Here is a 14,584-nt window from a genome sequence, read left to right on the forward strand (position 1 = left end):
AAACCTCTCTGTATTTCAGATTCATCATCTGCAACATGAGACTTGCCATGAGGAGTAAAAGAGATCATCTGTTTGAGTGTTAATACTTTGCCCAGCACTTTAATTTCAAGAAGGTGTTAAGATGAAGGTGAGGTCAGACGTGTTGGACTGAGAGACACTTAGCAGTGCTGCAGGATGAAAACCTAGACTGCCACTGGCTTAGGTTGGGCCAAGAAGGTGGGATTTTTTTCCCCTTTTTCTGAGTGGGTTAGGCTGACCTCCTTCAGCAGAGGCTGGAGGGAGCTGGGGATGCATAAGATGAAAATACATGGACTGTAGGGAATTTATGTTCATTTTGACCTCAATTAGCTTATAAAACATATAAGAAATTATATGCAAATAAGTAGCAATTATTTTCTGTCAGGATCATGTGTCGCTTTTGTATTCCTGACATCTGCATTATATTGGGTCACTTGATTTCCGATGTCCCACGCTGGGCCATCCACCCAATCCATTTTGTACCCAACAGTGTACTGACAGCATTGCTAATTGCAGAGTGACTATCTTCATATTTATTCTTTGTTCAGATCCTGACTGCCCTTGTAAACTTCCTTATTGCCTAGAATTGGTAATATAGCACTTCATAAGTTAATAAAAATGTTGCCTTTTAACATCACATCAGCAAAATGATTTGGGAGCTGTTGAATTTAGAATGCATACCCTTAGAGATTTCCAGAGCATCTCTTAGGGTTTCTATACACACTTCCCATTAAAGCTAAATATAATAGGAGTTCAACCCCTCAAGAATCTTCACACAGAAGTTCTCTTTGGATTTCTTTTAGGGCAAGAATCCTCTTGATTCAGATACTTGAAAAAATCTACTTAGGCAAAGAACTATAGTAGCATAAGCAACATACCAATTGTCTGTTCATTCGACAACTGTTCACTGAGTATCTAGCATGTGCCAGGCTTCTTGAGAATGATAGCTATATAAGGAAAACGCTACTGCCATCTCTGATAAATATGAGGGTACTTCAAAATGTTCATGACAAAATAGAATTAAAAGACACTATGAATCTTTCCATAAATTTTTTGAAGTACCCTCCTAGAATATGTTTAAATAATGTATTGCTAAAATTAATCAGCATTTCACATCGTCAGTGCAGTATTCTGTCCCATTATTATAATAGGGTCATAGTTATCAACACCCTGGGTCCTCAGGCTTAGAGTAGTGGAGGCATATTTATGTCAAGTTTAGCTCATGAGGTGAGAGTGTCTGTGAAAGGGGCAGCAGAAATAATGTGGACAAGAGTTGAACCAAGAAGAAATTGAGGCAGGGCAGTAGTCCCGAGCCAACAGGAAGGCTGAAGGGGTCTCATGTACCTCCAAGAGTAACAGGAAGTAGGTATTCTTGGATAACTTGTGCAACTAAGTTTGATCAGCTAGAACCATATCATCATCCAATTTATAATTTCTCCATCAACACCACAAGGTTAAAAGAGATTTTAGTAAAAACTTTTAACAAGTCAAGAGATTGATTCTGAAAATATCTTTAGGCTGGTAATCTTAGGTGAAAAGGAAATGAATTTAGTCCTCTCTTGCATGTTGTTAGTGAACGCTTACTGACTTGTGATCTTATCAGTTTTTTTATTGTATTCACAAATATTTCCCTCTCTGTATTTACTCTTCTGCAATTTTGCCAGTGAATGATGTCAAATTAAGTGATCTAAAATTTGCAGAGGGCTGGTTGGTTAGCTCAGTTAGTTAGAGCATGGTATTGTAACACCAAGGTCACGGGTTCAGATCCCTGTTTCTGGCCAGCTGCAAAAAATAAATAAATAAAATAAAATTTGAAGAATGTCATCCTTTTTTTGGTGGCCAGCCAATATGGGTACCTGAATGAATGTCATCATCTGTTAACACCCATACTGCATTTTGATCTGATCTTCCAGAATCTCATCTGATTTCAACACTCTTCAAAAGTTACCACCTGACCTTCTCACGGAAATGTGTTCCTTTTTGTTTCATCTCTCCAATTGGCTTTCTTTTCTATATGCCACAAAATAGGTCTCAATGTTTTTCTTATAAAAGATACTTTTGATCCCAAATGTCACTCTTTAGAGTATAATAGCAGTACTTTCTTTGGAAAAACCATCAGATGAGGAGGTTTCAAGATCCACCAATAAATTGTTATCTTCAGGGTCAATAGCCTTCACCTAAAAAGAAAAATGAGATCAAGGAACCCACAAAACGGACCAGATTCTTTTAGTGTGAATATGAACTACTGAAACAGACCTTTTCTGGCACGTCTCTTTGTGTTCTAAAAGATGTCAAGTCTCAGCATACAGAAGAGTAACATAAAACACCGAATCACCGAACAGTAAGCCCTGCAGTAGCCTCCTGCCTGAAAAGACAGATCGCAGCAATGAACGAAGACTTTATTCTTCACTTGAACCTGCAGTGTAAGAATGTGTCACTCTCTCGTAGGCTCCAAAGAAGAAAACTTTTCAAGTGTGTTGTAAAGGGACTAAATACCACGGGAGAAGGAGAAACAATAGACATCATCCCTGAGTGAATCAGAAATAACATGAATCACATACCCCAAGACCTGTTGGAGGAGTTTAGGATCTTGACAGATGAGCTACTCAGAGCCTTGGGAAACATAGGCAGACGATGAGCCTAATTTCCCTGCTTCGGGCAGAGGGCAATTGGGTTGTTTTGACCTGTTCCGACAATGGGAAAAATACCTTTCCTCATTTTCCCCTGTGCTTGGGTGAACCTACAGCACACTTACTTATTTATTTGTTGATTTTTTTGGCAGCTGGCTGGTATGGGGTGCTGCAGTTATACCACCACCGTGCTCTAATAACTGAGCTACCCTGCCAGCCTCTACAGCACCTCTAGCTGCTATAGAATCCAGGCGCTGTGGCTAAGTCATGCCAAGGGGGTAACCCTGCAGTACCCTTCGTTTGCTGTCATTTTTCCTTTTCTCCCCCCTTTTCTCTACCTGTGCAAATTGTGCTCATTTTCAAAGATTCCCCGCATTCCATAATCCCTTCCATGAATATTTCCCTTCCATGAATATTTCGATATCCATTGATCTTCCCGTAGTTTGAGCTCTAGAACGAGTTCTTTCAGTACCCTTCACCTGGGCTATTTGTTTTATGACCTCTGTGCCCCATCTTCCCCAGCCACTTTGCACTTTCAAGTGGTAGGGACTCTATTTGAATTTAATTTTGCTTGTTATGTTTTCCTTTTAGCACCTTTCACATAGTACAAATGAGCTAATGACTTAATACATGTTTGATTTTTCTATGCATTACTCTCGGACATTCTATGTTCTTGGTGATCTGAGACAGACAGTCCCAACTTTCTCCCGTGAATGCTTCTTAGTGCAAGTTCCAGTTTTTGATTCAGAAAACTTGATCATGGTACCTCAAAATAGTAACTTCTCCCATGAATCAATCTTTATTAAGGGGTTAATCAGTAAACAATTTCCAAGTTAATTGTAACAGCCAATAGCCCCCCTCTCACAGGAGAGGCAAACACTGGTCCACACCAGTCCCCACTCTCTTTGTCAGCAAATTGTGTTTTCATCATCTATTATGCAAGTATCCACCAAGAAAAGCCTGAGGTCACCTCTGTTACAAGAATGTGCTACTGTGTTGGTTTCTACTGATGCTCTGTCAGCAGGACATGTATTTCCAGTTGTTCCCAGGAATGTTGTTGGTTCTTTTGCTGGTCTGGTTTTGCTTATACTCAATGGCCCACAAGTGTCAAGGGTGCAGCTGGAGTCTGGGGTCTGAAGCTTTGGGTGAGAAACCAAGTGAGGCCCCTACTACCTAGCTGAAACCTAGACCTACCTTGCCCCAACCTCTGTACAAAGCAGAGGCTGCTGTGTTGGCTGCACAAGAGAATGCAGGAATAGGCCAGGCAAGCCTTTCTTCTCGGTTTAGGAGTCCTGAGTTCACATGGCTGTGAGGTAGACAGGCAGATTAAATTTTATTCAATGGATTTTAATCTCATACAAACTGGAATCCTTTTGAGAGTGAAAAGAGATACTAACAACAATTTTAAAAATTAATTAAACTACAATAGAAGCAAGCCAGGACCGTTCCAGGAAGTATGTAATTTGAAGCTCTGAAGATTCTATAAATAAAAACTCACAGATGCATTTGCTTACAAAATTGGGCATGTAAGTTCTAGGGTTTCCTGAAGACCTCCTGATGCCAGTCCAAGAACCCAACTGGATTGAAGAGAGGGACCTAAGGCTAAAAGTCCCTAATCTGGAAATTCTGTAATTTACTTTGTGCCAGAAATTCTGCAACTTTTAAAGCTTTTATTCGTGCTTTTCATGAACCCAGCATACATATTACTGATCACCTGCTACATCGAGCATTTTGCTGGATCTTTGAAAGACCAGAATCATTAGAGTCCTTTCTCTTGAGACATTGTCCTTCTGATTTGGGAAGCAGATAACTGCAATGCTTCAAGAGGAGTATTAGTAAAGTACTGCCATGGCTTATGGAAGAACACCGTTCTTTAGTTCAATTTCTGGATTCTCTTTTGGAACCCATTTGATTGCTGCCAAAGAAAGAGGTGATGCCTGAATTGGGTTTTGAAAGTTTAGAGGCTGTTTGCCAGTGATAGAAGACTGATTAAAATATCTGACTTGTATGAAGCAACCAATCCTTTGCACTTACTTGTTCCAGGTGCCGAGTGGATTAAATGTGCTAATGCATTTGAAGTGCTTAGCACATTGCCTAGCATGGGTTAAAGGCTCAGAAATGTTAGCTTCTATTCTATTCTTAGTTAAAGACTCAACTTAATTTATCTGAGACATGGAGGTAATAAAAAATTGTGCCTCATGATAGCCCGAGTTTTTCTGGGGAGCAAAGCATCATGTTTGTTTTTAGAAGTGCCTTTGACCTAGCATTTTCCACCAGCCATATGAACAGCGACAGAATTGTTCTGCAGCTGCTACTTGACAGCAAAGTGGGCCACTCCCAAGAGGGCTGAGGAAGTGATTCTGGGAAGCACAGTCTGGATATGAGGACTGGTCATGAGGGAGCAGCAGCCATGGATAGATGGCTGTGGAAACTCAGGGCTCAGGGTACACGCTGGGGTTCTGTTTAAACCAAAGCACTGTGTAACCCAGGAAGCAAGAGGTGGTGTCCCAAGCAGTGTCAGGCTCAGAATACATTAAGGTCACTTATCATTGGCTGTCCCTTACCTTTGCAGAGGAGAGATATCCATCTAATATTATGTGCTGTGTCGAGCCATTCAGTATTTTTAATTGGTAATCTTGCTGCATTTGTTTGTGTATATGCCTGGAGTGTACAGAAGGGTCCGTATGGTATAGGTGAGCTGAATGAAAAAGCCCAGTGTCCAGCCTATAATACCCAGTGCTGTGCCATTCCCAGTGGAGGCCACTGGAGAGATCTGTGCCCCTCGGGGCAGATAGAGGGGTAGGCACTTGGTGTGCATTTGTACAGAGTACAGCGATTTGGTTGGAGAAGAGCCTTCCTCAGAGAGGACATCTAAGGATGCAGCTCAGGGTTGCCCCTGAATACTTTCTGGGAGATTAGCACAACCCTGGAAGGGGTTTTTTGGTTGGTTTTGATGGTGGTGATAATTGTTTAAGGTTGCTTGAATATAGATCAGTGAGGCTGTTAATACCTGGGTAAAGGAACCCGTGAAACCACAGTTTTCAGTTTTGGAGGATGGTTCTACATAACAGGAACTAACTGATAGTCAGAAATGGGAAGCATGGACACAGTCACTGGCTATCTTTCCCAGATACCTTACAGAACACAAACGCCTGGGAAATAAAAAAACGAATGATGATTGGTGGGAAATCCCTTTTTGATACAAAAAGTTGAAATAAGATGACTAGGTGTTTGCTTTGTATTTCAGCTTCCCAATCTTCCTCTGACCTAGACTATGGCCTCATACTGTTCACGTATCTGATTGTGGCTTAAGGGGTCTCTATGGGCCTGGGGCTACATATCATCCTGGGTCACACTTACAGACACTGACACATTTAGGATCAGTTGTGGGGCCGGTGATCGTTATAGGTCTGTGCATCAGGTATTTCTGGCTCTCCACCTTTTGGGCACATGGTAGGGTAGCACATCCCAGCTCCCTTGCAGTTGGATAGGGCCATGTGACCAATTCTGGCTAATGAGATGGAGTGAAAGTGACCTGAGCAGCTTCTGAGATGGGTCATTTAATCACCTATGTGAGACCTTCTGGTGTTTGCTTTTCCTCAGGAATAGCTACTGGCAGTGTTTAAGATAGTGATTTCTTCATGGGCCTGAATTCCTGAGTAGTTACAGTGTGGAAACAAATAAACAAACAAATAAACAAACCCCTCCTATGAGTAAAAATTAACAAGAAATAAATCTTTTCTTAGCTGTCCATGGAGATTTTGGGGTTACTTATTATGCAGCATAATCCTATCTGTCCTGACTGATACACAGCTTGACTATTGAATTATAGAATGTCATGTACCAGACTTTCTTGCATTTCTCAGATGTATTTGCATCCCTGAAAGTTAGTCTAACATTCGCCTAAAATGCCCAGCAGTCCTCTCATCTGGAGTTCACTCAGAATAGAACAGATACAGATCTCTAAAGAAGAACAGACCTCTTCATCTTGTTCTAGAAGTGAATATTTGAGAACTTCTTTGGAATTTGGCCAGGCTCCAGAAGTGAGAACACAGAGTAATTTTAAGATTATTAGTTATCAGAACTGGAAGGGATCCTTGGAATCAATCGCCCAAAACTTTAGTTTTCTTAAGAAGGAAATCAAAACACATAGAAACAAAAAGAGTGATTTAACCATTGTCACATTGCTTGCTAGTTGGTTAGCGGTAGAGGCAGGACTAGGATTCAGGGCCTTTGGTTACACTTTTTTTTTTGAGTCCGCTGGACTCTAAGTCAGCTCTGCCCAACAAAAATATAATGCAAGCTACAAATGGGCCAGTTTTTGGTAGCTACATAAAAAAATAAAGAGAAAAAATGAGATTAATTTTAACAATCTATTTAAACCAATATATTAAAAATAGTATTGCATTTTAACATGTAATGAATATAAAAATTATTAATGAAATATTTTACTTTTCTGCACCAAACCTTCAAAGTCTGATGTGTGCTTTATCCTTGTAGTGTATCTCATTTGGATTAACCACATTTTCAGTGCTCAATAGCTGCATGTGGCAAGTGGTTACCATATTGGACAACACAGCTCTAAATTCTTGGAGGGCAGGGGATTTCAACTCAATTCCCTTTGTTAAACACCTAATTTTGTGTCACACCTAATGACATGTTTCTCAATTTCTTTATCTGGATACCAGACTCCACAATAGTTGGCCCCTGGTCGCTTCATAGGGATATAAAGGCAATTAATGAGATAACGTCTGAGTTCAGCAGAGGGTTCTATCTTTCTAAACTCAAGGTGCTATTCTCTTTTATCCATCTGTGGGGAAGTCCCATTAGCACCCATGGGAACCATGCATGTTACTGTAATGGAAAAACAAACATTCCTCATCAGACAAGGAATAATACTAGGTTACTAACAGGGGTGCGCTCTCCTGTGTGGGTGGGGACTTTCTGCTGAGAACTGAGGGAGTTATAAAGTCTTCTTGTGCTACTGCATGGGAGAAGGTCTAGATCTTGGCAGACTGCTGGGTAGGGGAGGTGGGAAAGGTAAACCCAGGGAATTAAAGACTATTGCTTTTGGAGCTCACTTGTGACCACTGTCCCCTCTAGTGGCAGGGCACTAAAGGAGGTACAAGCAGAATCCTGTTCTTTTAGTGTGCAGGATTGGCTAGTTGAGGTTTACTTTTTTGGCTGAATTTGGACAAGTTCCTATTAACCAAGCTGTGGCAGACTTTCTGAGGACAGTAACCTTTGCTCTTTTCCCTCCTGCATGAATTTTCTTCAAGTTGCCAAAAGTACAGGTTATCCTACCAAATGTAGAAATTCATACCTGCTGTCTTCTGGCTCCAATTGTCTAGTGACCATATACTTTGGAACCCCTTAAAATAGTGCTCTAAGCCATGGATGGGGATGGCCTGCCTTTTCAAGCCAGACTAGAGCTCTTGACCTTGGTGTTACAACACCTCACTCTAATCGAGCAAGCTAACCGGACAGCCCCAGCCTATATCTTTATATAAATGAAGTGAGCCACTCCTTGCTACCTCACTTCCCCCAACCAGCTTTACAAAGTTACAACACACATTCTTTTTAACCTCAGAGCACAAGTAAGAAATTATTTGTGGCAGGCTGGGGAAGATAGATTTCGGGAAGTCTGATTTTGCATGATTTCTTCTCCTAATAGCTATTTTTAATTTAATACCTATGATGTGATAGGCACCTTGTATGTGCTGTTTCTCCTCCATACAACAGCCCTTAAAGGTGGATATTATTATCTCTATTTCACAGATGAAGAAACTGAGTTCCAGAAAACCTAGATAAATTGTTTAAAGAGGTCAGAAAAAAATAATTTGGAACTTGGAAATAAGCAAAAGGGTGACTGCCTGGGTATCTTTTCAGTATCACTGGGAGCTGTCTAACAGCTCCCACACCCCCACCTCCCACCCACCCACTGGTTACCTAAATCTCTAGGGAGAGTACCTTTGTTTGACTCTTTCTTATGATGAGGGCCTAGATTCTGTGAAATTACAGAGTCCAATTTTTTTTATTTGTAGGTTGCTGCATTGTAAATTATTTTTGTCCTGTAGAGATGCAAATTATTATTTCTTTTGACTGTAAAAGAAAATTTCAAAGGTTATCATTTTATTGGCCAGTAAGACATTACCAAGTTTTATATGTAATTTGACAAACTCATTTCAGCTTTTCTTTCCTGATTGGGTAAATAAATGCCCATTTTCAAATGCTCATAGAATGACATTTATCATCTTACTGGTTCTCTCATTAAAGAATTAAATAAATCTTTGAAACCTGTTCCCTGTAGGTTTATGTGAGAGTTGGTGTAAAGAACTATGAAGGGCTGAGATTTACTTTACTTGCAAACTAACAAGTCAGCTTGCCATAGTTTCATGGATGCTGGCAGAAGACACGAGACTTCTGGGTCAGAGACAAAGGACTCTGTGATGAATGGTACACAGCAAGCAGCATGGGCATCAGTACATTTGTGCCAGGTCCCCTTGTCCCTCAAGTCCCACAGAGGTGATGTAGATAGACCCAAGTGGATGCCTATACATTCAGTGGGCCCCATTATACAAAACATAGGGAACCTGAATCTTATAATATCCAGTATGCTTGACTTCCCTTTCCTCCAGAGTGAGATAGTATCTCTGTCTTCTAAGACTGTTCATTATATAAATATCTTTGCAAAGACAGTCTGGAACAAAGTGCCTTACTGGTAAAATACACAGAAAGTCATGAGGCCCATGGAGAATTATTTCCCAATAGTCAAACCTTTAAATTAAAAAAATTATACATTGACTAAGGTTTCATGGCCAGTAAGTGGCCAAGCCTAGATCTTTCCTGGCTGCAAAGCCTGGGCTGTTTTCCCTATATTGAGAAAACCTAGGTCCCACTGCATGTGACCAACAAAAGAATTTCCCACTATTATTACCTTTTTGTATCTTTTTCATCCTAGAGTAGAAGAGGCCTTGGTTTGCAAAAAATGCATCAAAGCACAAAAGAGATGGTAATTAATTAGTTTTATTACCGAAATTCTCCATGTCTTGAGATGCTTAAACACTTATTGGGAGAAAATTTTAATAGAACCCTAAAACCACAAAAACTTCAGGCAATTAAGACACTGGTCTATGAAAAATGTCAGAGCAGGGACCACATTTTATTCATTTTTTTAATCCTTGGAACCTAGCGCAGTGTCTTGTACTTACCGAGTATGCACCAAAATTTTTGTTGAATTAATGAATGAATGAATTATAGGAAGAAGTAGAAACACTCCTATTTATTTCTTTCTTATCCAATTTCTCTTTGGCTCTTTCCTCTTCTAGCACACAAAGCAGATGTCTGTTGAAGTCATTTATGCCCTTTGCTTTTTAGCTGCTTATTCCAATAACTTATTCCATGTATATTTCCTTCAGCTTGAAAAGATTTGGCTCAAGTTTTCTTTTTTATTTATAGTCCCAAGTTTTCAGTCCTGTCTCTGCTTGTTTGTGCTCTTTCCCTGCACACACACCCAGGAGTACGAAGCCACAGAATGCTGATGGCTACTGCCTTGACTCACAGGCTCTTGAAAGGGTTGCTGGACAGTCATGCCGGGTTGCTGTCCCCAGGCCAGTGGAGTCTGGTGGCTTAGCTGGCAGCCTGGGCCTTCCCTCCTGAGACACTCTACTGCTGGCCGTCTGACCAAATGCCCTCTGCCTCCTTGGGTGAGTGCAGCCCATATGGTGGGAGAGAGAAATGGGGACAGACCCACTGAGCTTCTGCAAGGGACCTAAGGAGAGCTGACAAAAGGCTGAGCTTGGAAAGGCGCGGTAAGTCAGTGTACTGGCCCCCAGGAGAGCCAGACATAGGAGATGGACACTTAATTAATAGGGGACGAGGAAACTGTTTCCAGAGTCACCCTGCACTTTCAGAAGCAAATTATGAATTATTGCTTGAAGAGTTGGGCTTTGGAGGGTAAAGTCTATTTTTTGTATCCATTTCTCAACCTAAACAAACGTTGAACGATAGACATTTTCTGATTTGACCTTAGAATGTCCCAAGGGTCAAGTGTAGCAGGTCATCCCTCCGGGTGGTTTAAGGCAGGCAAATGCTCTGTGGCTCAGGAAGTGCTAGCACATCTAAGAGCCACAGAGGTGCCCTTTCTCAGTACCCCACTGAGGCCAGATGTATAGCACCATACTCTAGGTTCATGCTTTTTTAATTTTAATTTTTATTTATTTCTACTCAGCTTAGGAAATGGCCCTTCTTTTGCTGTTTGGGAGTGGGTAAAGAGTTGCATATGTCAGGAGGATTGTGAGACTCACAATCTTCATAGCTATATTGTCCGTGGGCTTCCCAAAGGACAGAGAGCAGGTTTTGTTCCAGTTAGAGCTACACAGTCATGAAACGGGCAGCCTGTCAAATCCTGAACTGTCCAAGCTGTAGAATGATTTCTGCTTGATGTGGGAGGCTGGGATAGATTATATCTAGGTCGCTTCTAAAAGTAAATCTAAGCCTTCCCCACATTTAACTCTTTTACAGGAAGGCAGAGGCTGAAGCCAGGCAGTCTAGATTTGAAACCTGCTACTTACAACCTATGCTGTGTAACCTTAGGTAAAACTCTGTGCCTCAGTTTTCCCATCTATAAAATAGGCATGATGTGAGCAGTATCTCTTTCATGGGAGCGATGCTGCCTCATCTCATGGGGTTGTTGTAACCCCATGTAAGGAATCAGTGAGTTAATACACACAGTGTGTACAACAGTACCTGGCCCCAGGTCTGTGATAGGTGAATGTTAACTATTCAAAACAAAACTACGGGCCTGGCCAGTTAGCTCCGTTGGTTAGAGAGAGTGCAGCCTTGTAACACCAAGGTCAAGGGTTCGGATCCACGTATCCACCAGCCGCCAAAACAAGCAAACAAAAACAAAACATAAAGTTCTGAGTTCATCTCTTCCTGGTGATAGTCAGTGGGGTGCCCGCAGCCTTTCCCCCAAATTGGTGAGAACTGGGTGTGGCAGCCAAGTAGAGGAGGAAACAGCGGAGACGTGAGGTGATGGCAGGAAGGTGGGCGAGGACGAGCTGTCCCTCCCACGCGGTGCACGTCACAGCTGTCATCATTCTTGTTTACAGCAGCAGAGGAGGAAGAAGCAGTGAGAGGGCACACAGGCAGGGTCACCATCAATCATCGTTGTCACTGTCGCCGTCATCTTATGGTCCTTTCCCAAGTAGCTCCAAGGTTCTTAGTGATGAAGCAATAAAACACCAAGAAGGCTAACAACGTTGCTAACCTTTCCTGGGTGCAGCAACTCCTGCAGTAGCCAGAATCCTGCCTGCACAGGGTGGGTCCCTGCCCCTGTGGGGACACCTCCTTCACCTCCGCTTCCCAGCGGGCTTCCTTGCACCTGCTTTGGGGCTGCTATTCCAAAATCTCTCCAGTTCCCGCAAGGGTATTACCCTTGCTCCACCCCTGAGTGCTCTCTGAACAGCTCCCCTCACCTCCCTGTTTACAGAAGACACGGAGACCACTAGGATAACCGCTCAGTGTCCCTTCCTTCAAACCTGGCTTGGCACGCCATTCCTTGTTAACCCCTCTCTCCCTTTTGTCTGAGAAAGCAGAGGGTCTCCTCGCCTCCGAGGCTGAGCCCTCTGCTACCTGGGCAGCACCCTTGAGTCACTGCAGCTTCATCAGCTACCTTCACTTCCTCCCTACACTCACAGGGATAGCCCTCTTTCTGGAATGTTCCGTTGCTCCCTCTCCTTTACCGTCTTCCTCGTAGCCAACAAATGTGTCTGCGTCTCTTTAAATCTAAAATCTCAGGATACTCTCTCCTTCCTAGGTTGCCAAATTTCTTGAAACACCGAGCCCTTTCTCTTCCTGCTCTGCACGTTCTTCTTGGATAATGTCGTCAGTTCTGTGGCTTTGACTAAAATTTATGTCTCCGATTGTGACTTCTCCCTGTCCTCTGCTCCTGAGGTTCCCCAGGCACCTCCAATTCGATGTATCCCAATCTGAGTGCCCTGTGCTCCTCCCCACGCCAACTGGTCTTCCTCCTGCCCCCCTCTCCCATCTTGAATAATGCTGTCACCACCTGTGCAGTCTCTCCAGCCAGAAACCTCAGCGTCATCCCTATTCATTTGCCTCCCTCAGCCTCCACATCTCATGAGTCACAGAAAGATTCTTCTGGAAGATAATTCACAGCACTCACTGGCTGATTCCTCTTAGACGGTTCCTCAAATCTGACTTCCTGCTCGTCATCCCGTTATCACTCTGTTCAGCTCCTCACCTTGCGCTGACTACTGCACCTGTCCAGTCCAGCAGGTTTCCCCCACCAACTTCTTCCTTTGCAGTGGTCTAAATGTTTTTGTCCCCCACAAATTCATATGTTGAAATCCTAACACCCCCCCCAAAAAAGAAATGCTAACCCCCAAGTTGATGGTACCAGGAGGTGTGAACTTTGGGAGGTGATTAGGTCATGAGGGCTCCTTACAGGGATTTAGTGACTTTATAAGGGGCTGAAGAGACCAGAGACCTTCCCCTTCTACCACGTGAGGATACAGTAAGAAGACGGTCATCCATGAATCATGAAGTAGCCCACACCAGACACCGAATCTGCTGGTGCCTTCATCTTGGACTTCCCCACCTCCAGAACTGTGAGAAGTAAGCTTCTGTTGTCGATAAGCCACCCAGTGGAAGGCAATGCATTACAACTGTCCAAGCAGAAGAAAACAAGTCCATTGTCCAACCTGCTGCCAAGGGAAGTTATTTAAAATTGAAAACCCTTAAAATCTCCATGAGTTCTCTGATACCCTGTAAAGTCCAGATTCCTTAAATCCTTAGTATGGCACTTAAAGTTATTATATTTCTCCCCAACAGACTCACCCTACCAGTCCCCTGCAGCTTTGCTTGTGGGTGTTCTGGAACAGGTACCCCACACTCCAGGCAAGTGGTACTCCCAGTACTTTCCCACACTGTCCCCTCTCACCATTCCAGTCCTCTCATCTCTGCCCAAGTCCCTTTCCTCTCAACTCTCTTCCTGACAGATTCCTTTTATTTATTTTATTTTTATAAAAAATAGGTGCTTATTTGAATCTATACGTTATTCTGTATTATTTACTTTTGTTACAGAAATGCTGTCATTTAACCAAAACAACAATAGGACTAGTTAAGGCAATTAGTAGTAATTAATAGCTAGGCTAGTTGAACAAATAATATGTGTGAGAAAAATATAATAATTATAACAGAAAGAGAAATACTGCATGTTCTCACTCATAAGTTGGAGCTGAAGAAAGAAAGAAAGAAAGAAAGAAAGAAAAATACAATCATCACAGTAATTCCTTGAACTCTCAAAGGAAGAGAATGGAACTGAGGCCACCAGAGGTGGGACAGGTGGGGTTAGGGAGAAATTGGTCAAGGGCCACAAAAAATGTTTACATTGTGTAATGATAAAATAAAAAAAATAACCCCCTCCCCAAAACCTGAAGTCAAAAGTTATTAACTTCTAAATAATTCAGCTGTTCAAATCTAAAAATAAAATAATAAGCTATTTTACTCACATACAAAGACACATTTTTTCTGTTCTCTGTTACAGCATTTTATTTTAACTCTTAAAAACTCTTTATTAGATATTCATATTTTTCCAGCATTATTAAGGTATAATTGACAACTAAAATTGTATAAATTTAAGGTACCCAATATGATGATTTGATAACCATACACATTGCGAAATGATTATCACAATCAAGCTAGTTAACACATGTATCACCTCATCTAGTTACCATTTTTGTGTGTGTGGTGAGAACACTGAAGATCTACTCTCTCAGCAAATTTCAAGTATACAGTATTAACATATTTGTAAGTAACTGTAGTCACCTGTGCATTAGATCCTCAGAACTTCCTCATCTTATAACTGCAAGTTTGTGCTGTTAGCCAACATCTTCCCATTTCCTCCTTCC

This window comes from Cynocephalus volans, chromosome 5 (assembly GCF_027409185.1).
Source record: "Cynocephalus volans isolate mCynVol1 chromosome 5, mCynVol1.pri, whole genome shotgun sequence".
NCBI lineage: Eukaryota > Metazoa > Chordata > Mammalia > Dermoptera > Cynocephalidae > Cynocephalus > Cynocephalus volans.